The sequence below is a fragment of the Gallinula chloropus genome (genome assembly GCF_964237585.1).
Source record: "Gallinula chloropus genome assembly, chromosome: 12".
Lineage (NCBI taxonomy): Eukaryota > Metazoa > Chordata > Aves > Gruiformes > Rallidae > Gallinula > Gallinula chloropus.
Genome location: NC_140097.1, coordinates 1,603,414 through 1,626,405, shown reverse-complemented (window position 1 = coordinate 1,626,405; position 22,992 = coordinate 1,603,414). Strand labels below are relative to the sequence as shown.

The 22,992-nt window shown below is 49.4% G+C and overlaps 1 long non-coding RNA gene across 1 annotated transcript; it reads left to right on the top strand.

Moving 5' to 3' along the window:
- Positions 1–20,664: 20,664 nt before the first annotated feature.
- LOC311196113 lies at positions 20,665–22,546 on the top strand. Its single transcript, XR_014617561.1, has 3 exons — positions 20,665–20,747; positions 20,889–20,979; positions 22,473–22,546. It is a non-coding gene; the product is annotated as an uncharacterized lncRNA (long non-coding RNA).
- Positions 22,547–22,992: the final 446 nt, after the last annotated feature.

Genomic DNA, 22,992 nt, shown 5'->3' with positions numbered 1-22,992 from the left:
CTAGGAGTCGTTTTCTGAAGAGAAAAATGAGTATGAATAAGATAACTTTTATTCCCTCTGTGTTTAAGAAGTTCTTTATGGGGACAAAATGCCTTAAAGTAGTTAAAAAAACAAACCACAAGGGTTTTGTTGGGTTTTGGGTTTTTTTTCAAAGGTTCCCTTGTCAGTCTTTTACAATAAATACTTGATGCATTTGCCAAGAGGTTGGGGCTGAGCAATCAGCCCTTGTCCTTCGCTCGGTGGCTGTTGCAGCTGTCTGCCTGACAGATCTGAAAGGCAAATCACTTGATGAATAAAACCCACTGTGGTTCAAACTGTTCCTGAACCTTAATAAACAGAAAGGATACGTATTATCTCCCCCAGCACAAACCCAGCCAATCTTCCTGTCCGCTGAGGCTGCTCCAGGGGAGGTTTAAACCTGAGGCAGAGGCTTAAACGTGGTGGTGCTGGTGTGATAGTGGCCTGGGAGTGTTTTCCCTTCACAGCTTCTGCTCTGGAAGAGCCTGTAGCTTGTGTGTTTTCTAGGCATGACCGAGGGGTTTTGGTTTCATGCCCTCTGGTCCCTCTGTGTGGTCCCTACCACCCCCTTCCCCAGCTCCCTTGTGGGGCAGGAGGAGATGTGGTCCCATGCCCAGAGTATCCCACCTCTGTGAGCCATGACATACCTGCCCTGCCTGTGTGACAGCAAAGCACACACCAGTGTTGCTCTGGCACAAAGCAGGGAGGATCAGGGCTGCTGGTGGCCTTGACTTTAGGGACACCGTGGTCCCTTTGGCCAGCCCAGCAGGGAAAGGGATGCAGGACTTTGGGGATGGTAAACCTGGAGTTATGTTACCAGCACTTCTTTGCCAGGATGGGGGCTGTGCCTGAGGGTGGGTCTCGGTAGGAACTGGGACATACCTTGTCTGCACTCAGGTGTATGTCCCCAGCTCTCCTTCCCTACCTTATTTTGAATCCCCACAATATCACACAAAGTTATTCACAAGAAGGGTCACAAGCCTGGAGGGAAAGCAAAGCCCTGTGTGTGCGTTTCCCTGTGGTGAGCCAGCCTTGGGGGAAGAAAATAAACCCAACAAAACCCTGCAGAGCTCCTTGGATTTGTTTCTATTTCTTTATTTTTAAATCTGGATTCCTAACAAGCCGCGAAGATGAAAAGCTTTCGACCCCCTTGTATGTATCTGGAGAAATACTCTGTGAGAGAAATGAAATGGAACAGACTCATAGACTCATTTAGCATTTCTAAACGGATAAATATATTTATTGGCCATGGCTGTTAGGGGTGTGTAATAGCTATTCTTCCTGCAGACGGCTCATTGGATTTCTGCGTTAGCACTTAGCTCTATAATGATGTTAGACTACTAATACCAAGCTGTTTTGACAATGTTTGTACTTTACCTCTTAGCCTCTGGCTGTTTCGAAGATGAGGTGGTTTGGGGGAGCTGGGGATTTGCTGCAATGGAAGCCAGTGAAGTGAGGAGCTTGTGGTCTGCTTCAGCAGGGGCCGTTCTGTGTATTGCAAACCTGCAATGTTCTCTTGACTTTTTCCAAGGCAGAAAGTGAGCCAGGCTGCTTCCCTCCTGTTAGGGATCAGCATAGGAACGGGGAGTCCTGGGGTGGTGGAAAGTGGGTTGAGAAAACCAGGTGATGCCTGGTTTGCTTTGCAGTTAGGAGGGACGGTCTGCACCCCCCTGCGCCCCAGCCTTGTGCTGAAGGTGCTGGGGGCATGTTTTTGCTGTGGAAATTAGAAAGTGGACACAAAAGTCAGGTTGCTGAGCTCTCCAAGGGCTCTTATTCGATAAGGTACCCTGTGCCCACAGTAAAATACATCCATCAGCGTAAGAATTAAAAATAGTTTAGATAAATTTTAGGTTTATACATCAAAGCACCCTTTAAAAAGGTTTATTTTGTTTTACACCAGAGACTGTCTGTGTGCTCACTTTGAGCAAAATCAATTTGTCTTTCTGGTTTTGCTGCCTTGCTCTGGGTAACTTGTGACTCCAGCCCAGCACCCCAGCTGGTGCCTCTCTTGGGGGAATGAGGTGCTGTGTTTGTGTTTTTAACGCCACCACCTTCATTTCCTTCCCTCCTCAGTTAAAAACCTAAAGAATTCAGCAGCAGTGAAGGTGGGAGTGCTCTGAAGTTTGGCCATAAAGCGGCTCCCAGAGGGGTGGAACACGTTGCTGGGTTGTCTGCCCCCTCCTCGTCCGTCTCGGTCCCCAGCTTGGTGTGGGGGGGTCTCTACCACAGCCACTGCACCTTCCATGGGGCAGCAAATGGGGATGTCCAGGTAAGTTCTCTGTCCTGTCTGGTTTTCTTAAAAAGGCAGATCTAAAGAACTCCTGTGAAGGGTTTTTGTGTCGAGCTGAGCAGCTCAGGTTGCCCAGGTTGGTGTTGGTGGTCCATGGTCCCTTGATGGATGGTGCCACCTCCGTAAAACCCTGCCCTGTTCCCCATCCCACTGCAGCTCTCCCCTTGCCCCCTTCGCATTAGCCCTGGGGCTGTTTGAGGAGGGTTGGGGGGTTGCCTGGGGTTGCCTGCAGCTGCACTGGGGTGAAGAGCAGTGAAGCTCTCATCCTGTCTCTGATATCAATCTAATTCTCAATGCCCCAAACCCATCTCTCCTTCGCTATCTAGCCCAGGTGTAGCATGACCTGCCCTGCCAGGCACTTACTAAGACTACCTGTGTAGCAACTGGGCAGTGCACCCCTGACAGGCATCCATTTAGCAAGGAGCTCAAACACTTGATTAGTGTTAATGAGTGACAGTAGACTCTCTTGCCCTTTTTACAGAGGTCATGCTCAAATCATCACGTTATCAGACTTAATTACAACAAGTTAATTTGTTGCTTGCCTGCCTCGCAGATGTTTAGGGAAACACATTTGGTACTTCATATATCATGCTCAGTATTGCTCTTTATGCTATAGTAATGCAGTCATCAGAGCTGGCCAAGGATGCTGGTGATAGGGATTGTTGATGGATTGTTTCTCAGAGCCTTGCCAGTCGAAGCCATTAATGATGGTGCTGTACTTTGTGCAATGCCATCCTTGTCCCCAGCTGTATGTCATGTCTGTGATTTCTTCTAGAAAATACTACTACTACTGCTTATACTAAGTTATGTCTTACACTGCTGCATGGGGTGTGCTGTGTATCCTTCCCATGGCATTGCCTGTGCCCTTTGGTGTTTCCTGCCTCTGTAGAAAGATCTTTCTGCTGGTCCTTGATTCTGGCCAGCTAAATTGCTCCCCTTTGCAGTTCTGCTGTATGTGATGATGCCGTAGCATCCTGCACCCTGTGGCTGGGGGTTGGAACTCTATGACCCTTGGGGTCCCTTCCAACACAGACCATTCTGTGATTTCCTTGTCCCTTCTGGGTCCCTGGCTGAAAGCAGGTGGCACGCCCGGGAAAAGCTCAATTCCAACTCATGGTGGGAGCAGCAGAGCCCACTGATCTGTTTCTTTGTGTGAGTGGAGGGATTGTTTCATAAAAAGTTTGCTCCCAAGGCAGCAGTGCCTGGGTGGGAGTGAAGCTGTCACGGAATCGCACCCCCACGGGGGATCACACTGTTCCTAGTGCCTCTGGACCCCCATTCCCACAGCACAACCACCCACCCAGGAGGATTTTTGGAGTTTGTTTTATTCCTGTGGTAGGAGGAAGATGCTCGTGTCTTCCTGGCTGGGGAGCTGCTGAAGCTGGTGCCATGCAGTAGGCTGAGCCCCGTGGCTGGTGAGGAGGCTCTGAGCCTCCCTGCCAAGGGGACAGAAGCAACCCCAGCTCCAGAGCCAGCAGATGGAGACAAGCTGTGTCAGACAAACCCAAGAGAAACTCCAACCCTTCCACAGAGGAGCAGGGAAAAGCGTGGAGGGGGGCAAAACTAATGCAACACCTCTGTGTACTGATCTGCCAGCGGCTGTCAGAGAAGAGACTTGAGGATCCAGAGAGCTCAGGCTTATAAAAGGCCAATAACTCACATTTATAGTCACTTTACATGCAGGATTCACGAGCCCAAAAGGATCTTTACAGTAAATTAATTGGTAATAAACGGCAGATGTGTTGCTGTGGGGTGCATGGCTGTCGTGGAGGGGGGTTCCCTGGCTGCAGGAGGGGTCAGGCAGGAGAGGAGAGGAGAGGCAGGCACAGGAATGACAGCAGCTAGCTGCTTTTTTTCTTTTACCCCCCCTGTTTTGGCCAGAGGTCCCCTGCTTCTTGTAAGTATTCCCAGAGACACGGCGAGTGCAGCAGGCAGATAAGTCAGCGCGAGTAGCATCGCATTTTGTGGGGGGGTTGGTAGGCTGTAGCTCATTATAATTACCCAGAGAACCCAGCCAAACTGTTTAAACACCTTGTGAGCCATCCAAACAGGCTGGAATCACTGAGAGGATTGCAGGAAGGCGATGCACTCTGCATGGGTAAGAGCTCTGCCTTTGCTCCTGGCTGGCTCTGCGCTCCCATGTGCCGCAGCATCTGCGCTGGGCTGCAGTCCTTGGAGCTTGGTGTCCTGGGCTCCACAGTCCTGGCCACCCCCTGCACCCTGACACCCCTTCTCTAATCCCCAGCATGTTCATTTGGTCACTGAGCTGGGCTAGGAAGCCCCCCAGAGAGGAAAGGTGATGTTCCCAGGTGTAAATATGCCCTGCGAGTCCGATGAGTGCGTTGAGGGATGAAGTTTTGGGTGTCCTTGTGGTACCACAGGGCTTGGTACCAGCTTGCTGGGCTTGGTTTGCTTCCCTGCCATGGGAGAGGAGGCAAAAAATGAGCTGTGAAGTCAAAAAATGAGGATGTAAATAGCGATAGCAGGCTCTCTCTGAGGAGACTTGTTTTCATAGATGGATGCCTGGGTTTGGGGAAGGACTTTCAGGGGCTTTATAAAGCTTATTGAACAGCAAATGTTGAAAATGCTCTCAAAGAGCTGCTGAGAGACGCTCACTGATGGTCACATTAGAAAGAGGGAAAGGGGTAATTGTAAGAACTGTGCTGCAGGGTTGTGCTGTGCTCTGGGAAGCGCGTGGGGAGGCGGTGGGAAGGGAGCCTGGGGAAAGGGAGAGCCTGTTTCTGTTGCCTGATTTGGAAGCCACAAAGTAGTGAGCAAGGCAGTAACAGAAATAAAAGAGTTTGGCGTGCTGTGCAAGCTCTTATCTTCTCCCTGTCATGAAAAGCAGAGGAAGAGCAGAGCAGAAAGGTTGTAGGCTTCCCCAAGTCCTAATTATCCCTTGATTATGCCCACAGCAGGGATGAAGTTTTCAAAAACACCCCTTTTCTGCAGTAAATCCAGAAAACTGGCACAGAACTTGGGCAGGCCCGTTTCTGTGCTCAGCAAAGCAGCGATGGGGCCAAAAACCCAGATTGTACCTCAAAGCTGCTCCCACTGACTCGGTCCGATGTGCTGCAGGAAAGTTTATTCCACCTCCCTTTCCTTTCCTTGCCCCAGGCAGGAAATCTGTTCAGTTCAGGCAGTGTCTGTGTGTTCATTTAGTCTGGGACATAAAAGGCCTCCCCATACCTGGTTTGTTTGGGGTTTTTTTTCCCTTTTTCTTTTTTTTCCCCCTTCCCCCCCCCCCCCCTCTTTTTCTTTGGCATTAAGGAATTGCAAGAGCTGTTTGGAACAAACCCCAGTGTGATTGCCAGAGGACTAACAACAGACTCATGCCTCTCTCTAGGTACTTGAATTCCCTGGGAATAAGAGCTGGAGGGATGCAGGAGGAGGGAGACATCCTATGTAAGCACATACCCATGGTGTGTGGGATGGATGAGTAGATGGTTTCACTTGTCTTAATACACATCAGTCTATTCTAGGCGGTTGAGCTCCCCCAGAAAGCTTGGTGTGCACTGGATTTCAGCAGAGATGGAGAGGTGAGCAATATGGGCTGCATTTTGCAGCTGAGGGTGGTATTGATTTCCCCTGAGGGACAGAGCAAAGGAGCTCTTACCATTCCAGCTGTAGGATTTCTTGCTTCGTGGCCCTTTTTTCAACTTCTCAGGCAAGAGGTGGTGTGAGTCACCTCTCCCCTCCCATCCTGTTCAGAGATCAACTGTTCAAATAGATTAAAAAAGGGATTCTTTGTATTAAAAAGGAGAACAACCCCCCCAGCTGCCTTGTACCAACACTTGATTCTCCAGAATGCTCACAGAACGCAGCTTACTGTGAGATGCACTTGCATCCTCCGTGCTCCCAGTAGCCACATCCCCCTGTCTGACACTGCTTGGAAATATCTCATAAGAATTAGTGGCATATTTCTTATGGCAGGAATTGTATCCAAGGGTGGATTGGGTTCTGTGCAGGTTGTACTGCAAACTCTGGGAGCGCTGGACACTGTTTTCCTCCTGCATTTATGTCTTGCTTTGTCAGGCAACATAATTTCATGTGATTCTCGTGGTGGAAATAAGATCATATCAATTTTGGCAGCATCAATTTTCAGTATGAATGGAATTGGGGCTCTGTGTGGGGCTCCTAATGAAGTTGGGTTTATTTACATTTGGTGAAGATGGATACAAACTGAAAAATCTCCTGGCACATTTCTCACAGAGTAAATAACTCCATTAAGTATGCACATAAACGTAATAAACACGCAAGTGGAGTTAAAAGGCTGAATAAATCCCCGCGGTCTCTGTACGTTGACTCCCCCTGATGCCCAAGGAGGGTAGTCAGCTACTCGAGGAGTATTGATGTCACCGACCCTGGGTGTATTTAAAAGATGGGCAGATGAGGTGCTCAGGGATAGGGGTTAGGAGAGGACAGGAACTTGGTGATCTCAAAGGTCTTTTCCAGCCCTGTGATTCTGTGGCTGGGTGCAGAGCAAAATGCAGCATTAGTAACCTGTGGCTGAGGAAAATGAGCAATGTTTACAAAATGATTCTTCATTTTTTCCTGTTCATAGAATATTTCAATGCCTGTTTGGTGTTATTCACTGGTGTGTTTGCAGAGCTGCTTTTCCCCCCTCTGCAGCCGTGGCCAGGAATGAACGTGGGTTGCTTTGCCATGGATGAGCCTGGCAGCTCAGCTCACGCTGTGTGAGGGCACAGACCCAAGGCCATGCAGCTGGGAACCCCACTCCCTGCTGGGATTCCTCACCAAAATACCCACAGGAGCAAAGTCCTGCCAGCAAAGTTCAGAGAAATGAGTGGGAAAACCTCGTGGGTGTCCCTGAGAGAGATCCCTGTCCCACGGGAGGGGAAAGGAAGCGCCGGCATCCCTGTCCCAGGCACGCTTTGGATCCCTTGGGATGGCTGAGGCTGGAGGAAAGCTGCTATTCAGGTGTGGGGGTATGTGTGTTGTCAGGCTTCGTGCACCGGGCTCAGGAGGGTGCGTGTGGGTGCTGTGCCTCAGCTCTGCTCCTCCCAGGGGGCATGGGCTGAGGGACGCGATGCGGGAAGGCAGCGGATGGAGACAGGGGGAGGTGGAACCCCCGCAGCCTCCAGCAAAGCTGCGGTGAGTGCGGGAGGGAAATACCCAGCTAGAAACCACGGGCAGCGGTCTGGTACTTGGCATTCCGCGGCGTGGCGGGCACAGCCTGCGCTCGGCGGGACGCTCCTCCAGCTGCTTCCCATCAGGGCGGCTTGGGGCAGGCTGTGTGCATCGCCCCCCGCCGCAGCCCCCCGCCACCGCCCCCCGTCACAGCCCCCCCCGCCACCTCCCCCCGTCACAGTCCCCCCGCCACCGCCCCCCGTCACAGCCCCCCGCCACCGCCCCCCGCCGCGGCACGGGGCTGCCCGGCAGACACCGGCTGCCTTAACCCCCACGCCAATTAACTCTGCCTCGGGGCAAGGCTCGATGAAGTGACAACCAGCAGCGGTTCCAGCTGCGGGCTGCCTGGAGAGGGAGGCACAGCCTCAGGAACCGAGCGTGGAGGCAGAAACCCAGCCGCTGCCCCAGTCTCTCTGGGGTGAGGGTTGTTTATTTGTTGGTAAAAATGCCCTTTCCGGGTAGTCCCCTGACGCAGCTCGTGTTGCGCAGCGGTGGAGCAGCATCCCCTCCCTGCGCTGGGGCTGTCTGTCCAGGCAGAGTGCTGGAGCATCAGGTGGGGCTCGTCCCACCTTGGCTGCTAACGCAGCTGTGCCCCCAGTGCCCGCTCCAGCGAGAGGGGAGCTGGGAGGGATGCTTGGGGAGGAAGATGAGGTTTGTGAAGCTGCCTTCGCGTGACGCCCCTGAAAAACCCGTGCTTTGTGTGTGGTGGAACCCTGCTGACCCTTTGGTTAATAAGTGGGCAATGCAGAGATTTGAGATGGAGAAGGACGAGTGATGGAATGCTTTTTGGAGCAGTGAAGATGATGTTTTAAAGGAAATAAATTGTTGAGATCAAAATAGTTTTGCTTTGCAATTAGGATTTCATTTTTCCTGTAGCTGATGACGTTTGCAATGCAGTGCTTTGCCTGGTAATTTTTAATTAAGAGCTGAGACAGAGATTCAAGTTCCAAAGCTATCCTATGTTTATGCTTATCTGTTTTCTCGAGTCTTTCTGGAGATAATAGCCCTGCCTCCCTTCCTCAGCTCAAAGTTGAGTTTGACATTTTTTGCATGTAAATAGATCAGAAAAATTAATCCCAGGCTATTATAAGGGCTTTTATTATGCTATGGGGAAGGTTATTTACGCTTTTAAAGCTTGTTCCATCCTAATAGGTGTGGAAGGAAAGAGCACTTAACCTTTCTAGGGCTGCCAGAATATTGCACGTGAGAGATCAGAGTCAAGGTGGGTTCGTTTTGCTGACGTCATTAAAGATGGATTTTGGCCCCATGGGCACGAACTGGAAGGTGTGTCTTCAAAGGAAAGTGGGTTTGACACTGGCACCTCTCTAAAGTAGTTAATGGCACAATTGTGTGCTGGGGAAAAGTGGGGAACTGGGAGAGGAGTTTCCTTCCCATCACCCATAAACCAGCTGGATGATGCCCTTGTGTGGGAGTTCCTTCGGCTCTCAGCCCCAAAGTGGGATAAAGGAGCTTTCTAGTCTCAGCTGAGAGCACATAATAAAAAATTCCTTTATAAAGGAGTGATCTCACAGGCAGCTCTGTCTGCAATTGATATTAAAATTAAGTGGTACTGATGCTCAGGTGAAGAATACTGATATTATATTTTCCCCCCTGCATCATCTGGGGATTTGCTCCAATAATGTCAAAATCCACAGGAGCAGAAGGAAAGGTCTGGCTTCATTTTCTTGGCTCTGTTCATGTGCAGTTGCCCTGTGGTCTGTGCCCAGCTCCTCAGCAAACCTCTGGCCCCTGGGACTCTGGGTAGGGTGAAGGTTTTGGTAACGCAGATAAGAGACAAGAATAGCCCAACCAGAAAGTCACAGTGTGGAAAATGGGTTCGTGTGTCTGGGACAAGGGGAGTGCAAGTCTTTTTGGGAGGATTCTGTGCACTGAGGGTGCAGCCTTTTGTCTCTGGATTCTGCAATTCAAGGCTGGCTTCGGAGGCAAAATGACCCAGTGGCCCCACCTCAGCCAAAACAGCTCAAAAAAAGGTCAATAACCCAGTTCCAGCCCCAGGATATGATGGCACAAGACTGATTGGAGCTGAAGATGGCACCCCAAGCCTGACCTTTGCTCGGTTTGGGCAGGGCAACTTTCACCACCACTTTGTGTTTCCTCCACAGTAGCTCTTTAAAAAAAAGAGAATCGCCCCAGACTGTTCCCTAGACAAGGAGTGAAGAGGCTCTCTCAGCATTAAATTAACCAAAACAACCTCGGCGTCAAGCCCTGTCCCCAGTTCAAACCATCAGGAGCCAAGGACTGCCCAAATGGCCCATTTAACGCCTTTTCTTGGTGGAGGCTGCAAAGTGCCGGTACCAGAGGAGGAGTCTGAGCTGGCTCTGGCTGCTCAGTGTCTCTCACAGCTGCTGCTCTCCTCCTGAGAGGTAAGGAAGGCCTTTTCTTCTTAAGGCAGTAGTTTAGGAGGTGCTTTAGTGGCAGTGTGGAGGGTGCTGGGGAATGTCGCTTTTACAGACTGCCTTGGGCTGTGGTACTTCTCTGTGCTGCTTTAGGAAGACAAAGGACAATTGTCAGTCAGGATACCCAACAGATAGCTGTAAGATAAGGGGGGAGCGCTGCTAATGACTATAATTTGCATTATTGTAATTAAATTTTGCTGTTGGTTGTGTTAAAAGAATGATGGTAAAATCTATCCCTCAAATAAGGGTCCAATCAGAAACTGATTTAGCTCTGCTAAAATATATAGATGAAACTTATACCCATACATAGGACAATGAGAACACATAAGTGGTTGAATTTGTGACTCAGGTCATGGGGTGGAATGTAAGGAATTGCCTGGCTCAGAGTTCCACAAACAGTTTTTGGCAGTGTTTAGCCCATCTCAGCAGGGACAGCCCATGGGGAGCTGTGTAGATAGCTCGAACTTGAGTTGTCCTGTAGAACAAGGTTAATTAGGGCACTGCTGCATAATTCAACAAACTGAAACCTGGGCTGAGCCTTGAATTCCTTCAACAAACAAATTGCCCTGGGTCCCAATCATGCCACTATTCAGCTGTTGAATGGTGAGGTAAAGGCAGCACATGAGGGTCCCCATTTGGCTTCAATGGGCCCAGACAAAACAAAGATAGGCAACAGTTAAGGGCTATGTCAGATAACCAATAGTAACTTAGAAAGATGCTGCATTTTGCTCAGTAAATGCATAAATATTCATTTTATTCACCAATGGGAAGCAGGAACCTGCCAGACATGCAATGTGTGTTACATTGTGTACTGTTGTGAAGAAGGTTGAGCCTGTAAACCTTGGAAATACCTAATCCATAGGTAATCAGGGGAGGGACTTTGGGAATAGGGCATAAAAATGCTGGAAACTGACCACAGGTGTGCCTGCTTCACTAGGACACCTGCTCTTGCAAGAACCTACAATAAATTGCTGCTTCCCTAGTAGGTGTGCTGTGAGTCCTTTCTCAGGCCCTTTGGCATTTCTGACAGCAGTGAGTAAAGTGAGGGTGCTTGTACTGACCTAACTGATGTTACCAAACGGCACTTACAGTTACCAAAGCAGTGATAAAAGTAAGTTGTGAAAACCCCTGAATGATCTGCTGGCACCTTGCAGGCACCCTACATCCCAGATGATGGAGGTGTATGGACGTGGTCTGGAGGAAGGGATAACCAATTCCAGGTAAGGCCAACTTCTGCCCAGCCACCAGCATCGCCTTGTGCTCCATGTGACATTGCCAACGTTGTGGTTCCCGGCTGCACTCAGGTTGTTGCTCTCTCTGTTATCCTTCTAGCTATGGGAAATGAGGCAGGAGCAGACTCTCCAGCCCCAGGGCATACCCCAGAGTGCTTGAGCCCAGACTTGAGCTCACCTGGGCTGGACCTAAAGCCCCTCCTGTTCCCCACGCACGGCTCTACACTGCAGCTCCTCGGTCAGGTTATATTTATACCCAGCTGACTTGCTTGCCATTACAAAATGTCTTTGCTGGCAGCCTGTGCATCTATCATCAAATCAAAATCTTTCTGGAACCAGAACAGAGGCTCCAACTTCAAAGCCTGCCGCTGTTTGCTTGTGGAGCTCTTCTTGCTGGTTGCCTGGGAGGCCTGTTTGAAATTATGCATGGAGACGGCAGAGAGGAGTGATTTCCAAAGTCCTCCTAATTATGCCCCTGAGTGGGCAGGAGCTGGAAACCGCTCAGGGCACAGGAGGTAGCAGGGGATGGGGTGAGAGGCAGCACCCTCCCTCCCTACACCCCTCCGAGATGAGAAAACCCTCGGGAGCCAACCCCACCCTAAGGGATGGCCCAAAAACTGTGGCCTCTTTCCACCCCCTCTGCCTCCAGCCCATGTAGCCAGCCCTTGTTTTGTGTCTGCTTTCTGCAGCATCTGCTCTCGCTGCTTCCGAAGGCTGGCGGGTACGGCGGCGACAAAATGCTGTCTGACACGATGGCCTTGCCAGCCCTCAGCCAAGAGAGTGTCCTCCCTGCCTGGTGACAGCCTGGGATCTCAGCCTCGTTGTGCTTAAAGCATCAAATGGCATCTTTTGCCTTAAAATATTGTCACTTTTTACAGCCTTCCATAGCTGAGTCTGTGTTTCTGTTCATCTAATTGTGATCACAGAATCCCAGAATCATAGAGGTTGGAAGGGACCTCCAGAGCCCATGGGGTCCAACCCCCTGCCCAAGCAGGGTCCCTAGGACAGGGCACACAGGTCGGTGTCCAGACAGGGCTGGAATCCCTCCAGAGAAGGAGACTCCACACCCCCTGGGCAGCCTGTCCCAGGGCTCCCTCACCCTCACTGGGAAGAAGTTCTTCCCCAGATTGGTGTGGAACTCCCTGTGCTCCAACTTGAGCCCATCGCCCCTTGTCCTGTCCCCACAGACACTGAGCAGAGGCTGCCCATGTCCCCCTGTGTCCCACCCTTCAGCTATTGATCCCCATTGATCAGATCCCCTCTCAGGCTGCTTCTCTCCCAGCTGGACAGCCCCAGCTCACTCAGCCTTTCCTCACAGGGGAGATGCTCCAGACTTTAATCATCTCCACAGCCCTCTGCTGAACTCTCTCCAGGAGATCCCTGTCTTTTTTATCCCAGGAAGCCCAGAACTGGACACAGTGCTCCAGGTGGGGCCTGACCACAGCAGAGCAGAGAGGGAGGATCAATGGAAGGCAGTTATGACTGAGAACAACAGAATTCAGTGTGCCTTGGTACTAGATCCCCTCTCCAGCTCGAAACCTCCGTCTGGTGGGTGTCAGGTCAGAAGTGCTAATTTTGAACAACTCTGGAGTTGTGAGGAAGCTGTACTCATTTCAGGCTGCTGCTCTTGCCAGGGAGAGGAGAGCTGCTGGAGAGGGCTGATGGCATCCAAGGAGCTGCAGCTCACTGCTTGCCCCATGAACTGGCTTCCTCCTAAAGCTGGGCTGGCCCCGACATAATTTAGTTGCTGAACAGGTTCATGCCAGCCACCACTCTCCAGAGTCAGGGATAAGAAATGACTGGCTCCTTCAAACGATCCCTGCTGATTTGAGAATCGATTCTCAGTTAATACCGAAGTTATAGGATATTTATTCACTCCTGGCTACTCGGCTGTCCCAGAAGTTCACCTTGGGGGGATTATGCTCTCACTAAAGGTTTTGATAAAAAATTGAAATGCCCTTTTGTTGTCCTGTAAGTCATTATGTTCACATGATGAAAATGATTTTACACCTAACTCCACCTATTAATCAAAAAGGTCAGTACAATAAATAGTTTTTATCTTTTCTGCCAGCAGCTTTCCCTTCCCCTGCCCTTAGGAGCCTGTTGTAAGAGAAGATGTTGGCAAAAGAATAGGGTCTCAGGGTCTGGTTTATGGTCAGTGTCACACAGAGATGGGAATTATTGCTGAGGACTTAGCAGGGAGAAGCAGAGCAGCTGTCCTGTTGACAGGAGATCTGATGCCCATGGTGATGTGGAGTTGGCTCCCCTGGGAATCTGCAGGTCCTGCTGGTTCTGTGGGCTCTGTCCTTGGCTTCGTTAGTGTTTTGCTCATCAGCAGTGACCTCCCCACCTCTATTCCCCTGAACTCCCGGGAGGCTCTGGCAGTTTGGACACGCAGAGCATCTATCTGCTTCTCCTGCCCTCACAGGATTGTTTGAGCTGGAGGAAGAACATGAGCTACTGCAAATGTCAGGAGCAGAAAAAAAAGCCAGGAGTGGCATTTACCTTTCTGATTATTCCCTCTCATCCCCTGTGCTGTGTGTATGTTTCCATTACAAGACTGTGTGTGACAGAGAGTAGTTAGATTTGTGCTACAAATTCATCTTTAAATATACCCACATCCTTCCCAGGGGTGTCTCTGCTCTCCTGACACACTCTGGCCTGTTGTCCCTGCATTGCCTGGAAGTAGAGCACAACCTGCAGCCTCTCTTCTCCTTCCAAATGCCTCTTCAGCTATCATTCCTCTGCCCCCTAAATCTTGAGGTGCATCAGTAACAATGAGATCACTTCCCTTCCCTGAAGCAGATCTCTGAAGCTCATCATCTGATTGTCTTCTTGTAACTCTAACGGGGCAACAAATCCAGTGTCGTGGACAGGGCTGGCCTCCAACAGGTAGTAACTTACTCAGCACATAGGAACGGGGACATATACAGGTGCCTTGGTGGATGCAGCGCTGCTGTAGCAGTGCTCTGCATATCTGAAAGCAGCTTTCTGCTCTGAATGTTAAAATACCAGCTCACAATGTGGTGTTAAGGGAGCAGATGGATGTTTTGCCGTGTGATGTAGCCCAGAAAACAGCTTTGATTTAGCATACCATGCTTGTCTGACTTTTAAACTTGTATTAAACAGGGTTTCAGGGAGGCAAACACCACATAACAATCTGAAATAACAGGGCACTTGGTGGGAGGTGACTCAGCTGTGGGAATCGTTGGTTCATTCTCCTTCCATTTCAAATGGGCAGATGTGTATGAATATTTATTTTCTTTGAGGACTGTGTTTGGGGGGGGGGAAAGGCCTTCAGTAGGTGTGATGATTCCACGGCACAATCAGGAGAATTAGTCCCACGTATAAAACAGTAATTAGAGCTGTTAGACTGCTGATCCCATGGTGACACAGGAGAACTTCCCCCCATGTAAAGCTGTGTCTCTTTGTTGCAGTGCTTGGATTACTGTGCAGAGTTAGCTCATCACCTCCCCAAGGTGAAGTTTGAAGAGTTAACAGCTTAGGAACAACTGCCTCAAGATCCTCCAGCGTTACCCCACACCTCAGGTAAAGGCTCCATGTTTTTCACTGATTGACTGACTTTTATGAGCCAGGTCCCAGATTAATGGCCAGTTTGTGGATGTTTGGTGTGGGAAGGCCAGTAGGCTTTTGTGTCATGGGCTGGTCCAGCTGTGTGGAGGTCAAGGGAAGGATTGCCTCTGCCTTTCCCTGAGATGGCTCATTGATCTGGTCTTACAGGAAGGGGTACCTGTGGTTACCAGGCTTGTTTGGCAGATGTGGCAGGAGAAATTCAGGCACAGTCACATGGGTGGTGCTGGAAGGGCTTCAGAGCTGGTGGTCGGGGAGTGCCCAGCACCCCTGGCTATGCAGGGGTCCCCTCTAACAACACTGGCCAACGTGGAAAGTGCTAAAGTGGGCTTGGAAATACCCCTCACGTGCCTGTGGTCTGTGTCCTGGCTGCTTCGTGTCCTGAGCGCTGAGCAGAGCTGTGCTGTGGTGTTACTGGGTCATAGAGGGCAGGTTTACTTGCCTGTGCCCACTGTGTCCAAGGGCGAACAGGTCATCTGCTGGGGTTGGGAAAGCTGTGCTAGGCAGGGACAGCTCAGAGAAGGGGTTTGGATGGGCAAATAAAGCCTTCAAGGTATCAAATACTCCAATCACATCAAAAAAGTGTTCTAGTCTAAATTGTCTGGATGGTTGGGTCATCTTTGTGTCTTGTGAAGCAACATGAATTTTAATTATTGAATGTATTATGTTTATTCATACAATGCACAATGATTTTATAATAGCATATAACAGCACGTTATTAAAGGGAGTATGTTAAGGTGTATAATAGAATCATAATTTTATATTACTTTATCATACAGATATATGTGTATTATTTAGATGGCTTCCTAATAGGATGAATCGTGTTTCAACAATGACATTGGCATCTGGAATCAGGCAAGATAGGGAGTTATCACTGTTATCCTCTTTTTTTTTTGGACAGTATCACTTTGGGGATGTACCATATGTGCTTTTTAAAGTTGGAATGAAGTAGGGGAGAAGAGGAGGAGCAGATTGCCCTCGATTCAGAAAATCATAGTGTAGCAGCATGCCCTGTTTTTATGGCTGAGAACCCTGAGCCTACCAGGTTCTTGTTAAAAGACTTTATCTCACTGACCAGATGGTGCAATTTGTCTGGCATCCACGTTTGGGAATATCTGCTGAATTTTGCATAAGGACAACTGTTTTAATTATCCAGTGTCTTGCTGTGTTCATCTTATGTTTCTGCAATGACCAACTCTTTTCTTATTCCTGGCGATCATGGAACTATTGTGTGGGCTTTTATACAACCTTCTTCTCATCCCTACATTTTTGTTGGGTGTTTCTTTGGGTTGAACTCCTCCTGTTGAGGCAGAATGACGTATTATGGAAATAGAAACCAAATGTGTGTGAGCCTGGGATATTTAAAGCCTCTCTCCCACGTTAATCCTCTCAGAATAAATGTGAGATTCTCTCTGAGATGAAGTAGTATATAAGATTAGGGCAAAGATCGAGCTGGGAAGCTCAGCTTCACGGCTTCAGAGATGAAGGGAGCTGTAGCAGCAGCTGGCTGCGTGACCAGGTTCCCCTGTTCAGGAAAGATGGAAAACAAAGAATTCAAATATTTGTAGGAATGTAAAAAAAGCAGCTCTGTGAGACAGAAAAGCCACTGACCTTCTTTCCATTACCTGAAGGAAAAATCGTTTACTGAACTCTCTTGTGCTTCCCCATGCTGCAGAGTGCTGCATCTGCTGCCGTGCAGATGGGGATGCAGGAAAGGAGGGGCTGGATCTGAGAGCAGCGGTCCCCAGCCCAGCAGCACCCTGCCCTGTGTGTGGGGACAGAGGTGTGGGTTGGTCATACTGCAAACACACATCCCTCATCCCCCTCCACCTCCTCATCTCCCCCAGAGCCCCTCTGCCCATCCCAGAGCCTCCAGAAACGAAGGAAAAAGCACAAGTGGATTTACACCCAACAGCCCCCTGTCCTGTGCTGGCCCCTCTTGACCCACCTCTCTTGGGATCCTTCGTTACAGTTTAATTTAAGGGATTCAGGATCTGCTGTGTGCCTGTGCAGAGGAAGCAGCTCATTACAGCTTAATTGCTTGTGTTGCCTGGAGCAATACATCTGTATTGATACAGAGCAGCACGGAAATGTGCTATCCATTAAAGCAAAGCTATTAGTCCTCTATGGTAATGGTAAGGCTTATTATTTAATATTTAGACTGTGTTTGCAAGCATGCAGGGCAGAGCATCCCCCAGCTCCTGCAGCCGCCTCCGGAGGCAGCTCCGTGTGTGCCCTGAGCGATGCCATGAGCGATGCCCTCCTGGGGATCTACATGGTGCGTACACAGGGCACAGCCATGGGCTGACCTTTTGTGGAGAGGTGCTGGGGGTACCAAAGCCCACCAGGGTCCCATTGCCACCGGGGCTTTGCCCAACCAGCCTGTGCCTGCTGCAGCCTCACAGCTGCTGTTCCTGGGAGGATGTGGACCCCCTCTATGTGCCAGCCTGGCACGCCAGAGGGCTGGCACCTCCCCTTTAAAGCATAGCTGGAAAAGGTAATGGGAATTTGGACGTCCCAGCACCAAACCCGAGCTTGGTGTGCCCACTGCAGCTCGGGCAGTTTGGCAGAGGAGCTGCAGGAATGACTTCCCTTTTACCTGGAAGTCACCAGTCCTCAGCAGGCACGTGGTGCAAGGCTCTGGGTGTCCCTGACTCCTCTTCTTGCCAATTTACAAAAGCTCTTTGCAGCCACTTTAGCTGCTTTTAAATGCTGGGGCACTCAGGCCACAGCCTGTGTCACCGCCTCAGGTGTTCCTGGGGAGATTTGAGTTGGATCAGTGAGGAGGGTGAGCCAGTGCCATGCCAGGGCTGCGGCATCTGTGGCTGAGGATGTGTTTGTGTAACGTGCTGTTACCACTGGAAACTGTGATGGAGTCTGTGCAACAGCAAAGGTACACAACTGAACATCCAGGTAGTTAATTGCTGCAATTATAACACTTTGTGGAAAGGAATTAGGTTCATCATGATGTTGAATTTCCCACGTTTTATGGCTGGTCATCAGCACCACTGATACGATCAAGGGCCAGAGCAGAGCAGAAAGAAACCCTCCCCTTCCCTCCTGACAGGGATGGGTGCTGTTAACGTGACAGTGCCTAATTGCTCCGGTGTCCAACCTCAATATTTATATTCATTTGTACATATTACTCACGTCTGAGTACTCTGCCCATGGCCTGGCAAGCCTTTAGGGGTAAATTTATAGCCAGCTTGCTGTGGCCAGTCTAATGCATAGAAACACCAGTCTTAAATCTGCACAGACACTGGGGAGTGAGATGCTTTGGCAAATTGTGTAGAGCAAGTGAGATGACAGGAATTGGGAAGTGGGAGGATTGCTTGGTACAAGATCCTTGACTCTTGCTGAATGATAAATTTTCCAGCACTAAATAGCTGGCACATTATGTTACGTGAGGTTGATGGGTGCGAATTATCGGCTTGGTTGTTTCCAGACAGAATGTTATTAGCTGGAGGGAAAGATGGCCAAGAGCCAGGAGCGGAGCACAAACTGGGGCACACCATGTCTTGAATTGCAAAGGGAATTGTGTGTGTGTGTGCCTGTGTGAGCTGGCACAGGAGCATCGCTGCCAGCGCTGTGTTTAACGTGGAGAGATGGAGTTCTTCTCCAGCATGGGCCTGAGACCCCAGTCACACGGAGAACATCAGAGTGCCACGCTCATTAGAAACGGGCTTTAATCTAATAGCTGAATTTCCTGCCACATCCAGATCCTAACACGCAGGGCTCAAAAAGGATTGCAATTAGGAGGTGTGAAAAGCCAGAGTAATAAATATTTCAGGGAGGATATTGAGCTCCCCAGCTCGACCTGTCTGCAAAAAATCAAGGTGAGACCTTGTAAAAGGATGGATAACTCCCTGCCCTCCACATCTCCTATGAGATCTGTCTGCCCCTTTTCTGTGTGCTGGATGCCTCCAGAAGCAGGGGTTGATGTTGTTTGGGCCAATGCTTCGTCTTGGCTGGCTGCCCCTGTTTTCCTTTCGGCGCTGACCTCCAAAATGTGCAGGGCTGCACCAGCTCATACATACACAGCATCCCATTTTCATAGCAATTTACTTTTGGCAGCCAGAGTGCAAAAATTCTGATACCAAATTATTAGCTCCAAAGTGTGCCTGTAATGTGAATATTCAGCAGAGGAAAACGTCTCCTGGTCTCCTCCAAGCTGAGGAACATTGGAAATCACTGTCTGTCTTCCAGTCCTGAATACCACTCAGGACCTCATGTCCTCACCTCTGAAGGTCTGCACCTATAGCCCCAAGCAGATTATTATCCCTGTGATGTTTTATTCGTTGCAATGCTGCCAAATGAAATTAATATTTATGTGTTAACAAGCAGTAATTTGAGCATTCAGAAAAATCCCAACCTGTGGAGAAGGAAAAAAGTATTAAGAAAGAAAAAAGCATGTGAAGGAGTGCCTGTGCCCTGGGTGACAGGTGTGGGTCACGTCTCCTCCAGGAGTCAGGGATGCAGGACAGGGTTGTCACAGCTCTTCTGGTGCCTGAGGATGCTCTGCAGCTGTGCCCACAGCCCTGCTTGTGCCGTGATGTCCGGGGAAGAACAGCTCCCATGTGCTGGCTGGGTTGTAGAAGTAACTGACAGCACCTTGACTGAATCTCCATGATGTGTTGTGCTGAAGGCATTGCAAATGCACCCCGGGATTAATGGTAGTGGTATCTTCTAAACATAAGAAGTTAATAATTTATCAGTCTGCAGTCAGTCCATGCTGGGAAAACAACTCAGGGGATCAATAGGTGCACGGGCACAGCAGTGCACAGTGCGCACCGTGCTCTTCCTCCTGGCCACTCTGTTGCCTGCAGCCCTTTGTGAGACCAGCTCTGATGCTCCTTTATGCAGGTTTTCTGCTTCCCAAAGGATGCTTAGCAAGACCTTGGATAAATATGTGTTTGTGCATGTCAGGGACTGAGTATTGAATATGAAGAGAGCTCTGACATGGGGTGTTGAACGTGGCACAGCTCTGCTTCGTTAGCGACCACAACCACTTCACCCATACACTGCCATTAAACAGCTTGTTCTTAGGGAAAGGGGGGCCACTGCCTTGGCATCCTGGAATGGCTTAAACAGTGTTGCCTGGTTGAGGAACCCTGTTGCTGGTTGAAGCTGCTGGCTCTCCTGCCCTCACTGCAGGGGCATCATCAGCAGAGCTGCCGCTCAGCAGCCGAGGGCGAGTGGTCCTCCCGAGGTGCCTCAGAGCAGCAGGTGGGTGCTTGGTGGTGGAGTGTTTGCTCAAAGGATAATGTCACACAAGCAGTGGGATGGGCTGTGCACTCAAACGACTTGAAAACACGTTCCTTGGGAACAAGCCCTCCTGAAGGAAGCAGAAAAGCTTCCCCGTATGGAAAGGGCCTGGTTTTGCCAAGCTGCAGCCAGCCTGTGCTCAAGGCACACCAAATATTTGCTCACAGTTGAGGCAAACATGCCGATCTGGTGTCAAGAAACGTCGTGATTCAATGCAGTGTTTGAAAACAGAGTGTCGGCCACAGCCAGATTCCTGGGTGCCATCAGCGCCGGTTCCTACACAGACTGCTGCCACTGTGCTTTTGTTTTGACACGAGTTACAGGATGGGTTTTCATCACCACCAGTAGCTGGTTTGAGCAATCTCTGCAGTCGAGAGCCGTGCAGACTCCCTGCAGGAACACTGTGTGCCCAAAGAAACTCTGCTGCATTTTGTTTTGCCATGAAGATGCCTGGTGTGGCTTTGGGAAACAGCTCTGTGTGAAACATGTCTCTTAAAACACTGGCTGTAAAGTCCTTTTTTACTGTCTCAGGAGTTCACAGCCATACTTTTCAGATTTTTGCTGGGTTTTTAAAAACTATTTTAGGAATAACAATGTTTAACTTGTTATTGTCAATCTCCCATGTGTGTTACCCATCATGGACTGTTGCTGTGCGTCTCTGCAATGGAACTCAGTGCTGCTTTGTAACCCAGCTCTCTCAGAGCACCACCACTCTGCTCCTGTTTCTTTGCCAAATAACCCTGCCACAGGATGAAATAACTAACAGCATTCTACCTGCCCCAGGTAGGTGGTGTTTCCTCTACAGGCTCACATCCCATTATTTAGTTACTAATCGTAATTAAATTTATTTAAAAATAATTTAATTACTAATGGTAATGAAATAATTTTGCTTTTTTCTGTGTTTACTCACATGGGGGGAAGCAGCCCTGGAACATCTGGAGCGGAGGAGGATTCGGGCTCATCCCTTCCTTGGTCCCAGGACCCATGAGAAGCTGCTCGAGGCCATCAGCACAGGGTATGTTATTGTTCATGGTAACTACTAGGTGACAGCTCACATTGTGTCAATATCAAATGTCACTGCAGGCTCTGATAAAGGAATGTTGCCTGTAGCTCTCATGAAAGGAAGTCTGTTTGCTGCATCAATTCCCCAGTGACAGATTAATTTGCTTCCTTTATAATAATTATGGCCCCCCAATTGAAGTAGGAAAGATGAATGGCAAGTTAGGAGCTTCTTTTTGTCCAGCATCATATGTTGGTACCTATACAGAAATTTAAGATTAATAAGTTCCTTAGCTGGAAAAATAACTCTAGATGTTATCATATGGAATATATATATAAAGACATGCTTACATGTATGTAAACACACACACGTGTTAACCTGAGGCTTTGTAAATGCTCAGGCTGGACTACAGTGTGCTGAGCTGTTCATTGCTGCCATCAGAGACTTGTTGTGGGTTTATATAAAGATGGTATCAAATATGAGTACAGAATGTTTTAGAGAAACCTGTGCCTGTGGGAACTGCAGGTTACACACTACTGCAGCCTTACTGGGGAAAAGAAAGCCTCTGGTTTAGTAAATCCCAAAGCTGGATCACTTCCCACGTCAGCACAGGTTGACTCCAGCCCCGATTTAGGCAAGAGAACTGAAATCTCCTCGCAGACCCACGCTGCTCTTTCCAGTCTTCACAGCTTGAAAAATCAGCTGGGCTAGGTCTTGTCCTGCAAATTGTTGTGCTGTGGGTATTACTCATGGAAACACACGTCCCTGTTGGCATGAGCCAGGTGCTGGTGTCGGTATGGACTCCTGAGAGGTTGTAGTAAGAACTGGTGAGTTCAGCTCAGGCATCAGAGAGTGAGTTTCATCCTGAGCCTTTTGTTCTGTGGAAAGTGAATGCTCTGTAAGCTTTGGCAGGGGGTTGGACCTGATGATCTCTGGAGGTCCCTTCCATCCCCTATGATTCTGTGATAAGCAGGTGATCTTTATGTACTGTAGGCACTGTGTGGGATTGGGCCCTTCTCCAGGGAACCACAGTGTGTTTGGGTATGTGGAGAAGTGAGTTTGCTCCCAGTGACGTGATGTGCTGGCACGCAGGACAGAGCTCCCACAGGGTCTCCTGCTGAGCACAGAGACTTCCTCCTGCTCTTGTTAGAGGCCCTCACATGTTTGCTGTGTAAATTGTCACCCCTTGCCAGGAGATGGAGGTGGGATCAGGAGTGTGTGTGTGCAGTTACAGCTTGCTTCAGTTGCCTGCTTCAGATGGGTGAAGAAGGCAATTGGGAAGCCACACTAATGAAATGGCATCAGAGGCAGCTTTTAGGAGCACTGGCATGACTCACTGTGTGCAGACTTAGAAAACTCAACAAGTGCAGCATCATTCATTCCTTCTGCTATTTTAAACCACGTGGGGTGGGGAGGGGAGGGGGGTGTGTGTGTCGTCTCATCCAGAACCCACAGAAGTGAATGGGACGACTTCATTAACACAAGGCAATTTGGGGGTTGTATTTTAGGGCCTTACATAAGAGCTGCCTACATCCTCCCCCCTTCCCTGAACAGTTGGAGAAAGGCTGAACACGTGCTCCCCAGCGTAGCATGTCTCTTCTGTGGATGAAAGGAGTGAAGCTCACAGTTGGCTAATTCATCATCTGACTGCAAAAGGTTGGTAGAATAATTTACTTGAGAAAGACCAAGGGGTACAACACCACTGGCTTGTGCCCGAAGCTTCAGCAGGTTCCAGATGGACACAGAGGGCATGGGGGGTGTCATATTCTTCCAAACCCCGACCTTTTGGGATGGGGCTGAGGCAGTGTTCTGCCTCTGATCTCTGTGTGCCCGCAGGAAGGGTGAACTTCTGCAGCTTTTTAAGGCATTTGATTTCTCATGTTTAAAAAAAGAAAGGAAAACCTTTCAGCTCCACGTTTGCTGAGTGAAGTTCATTTTAAAAAGTGGTTGGGATTCAAATAGATTTAAAAAACCCTTTCTTGGGTGTGACTTTGAGGCCATTGCAGTCTTGCTGTGGTGCCAGCTGCT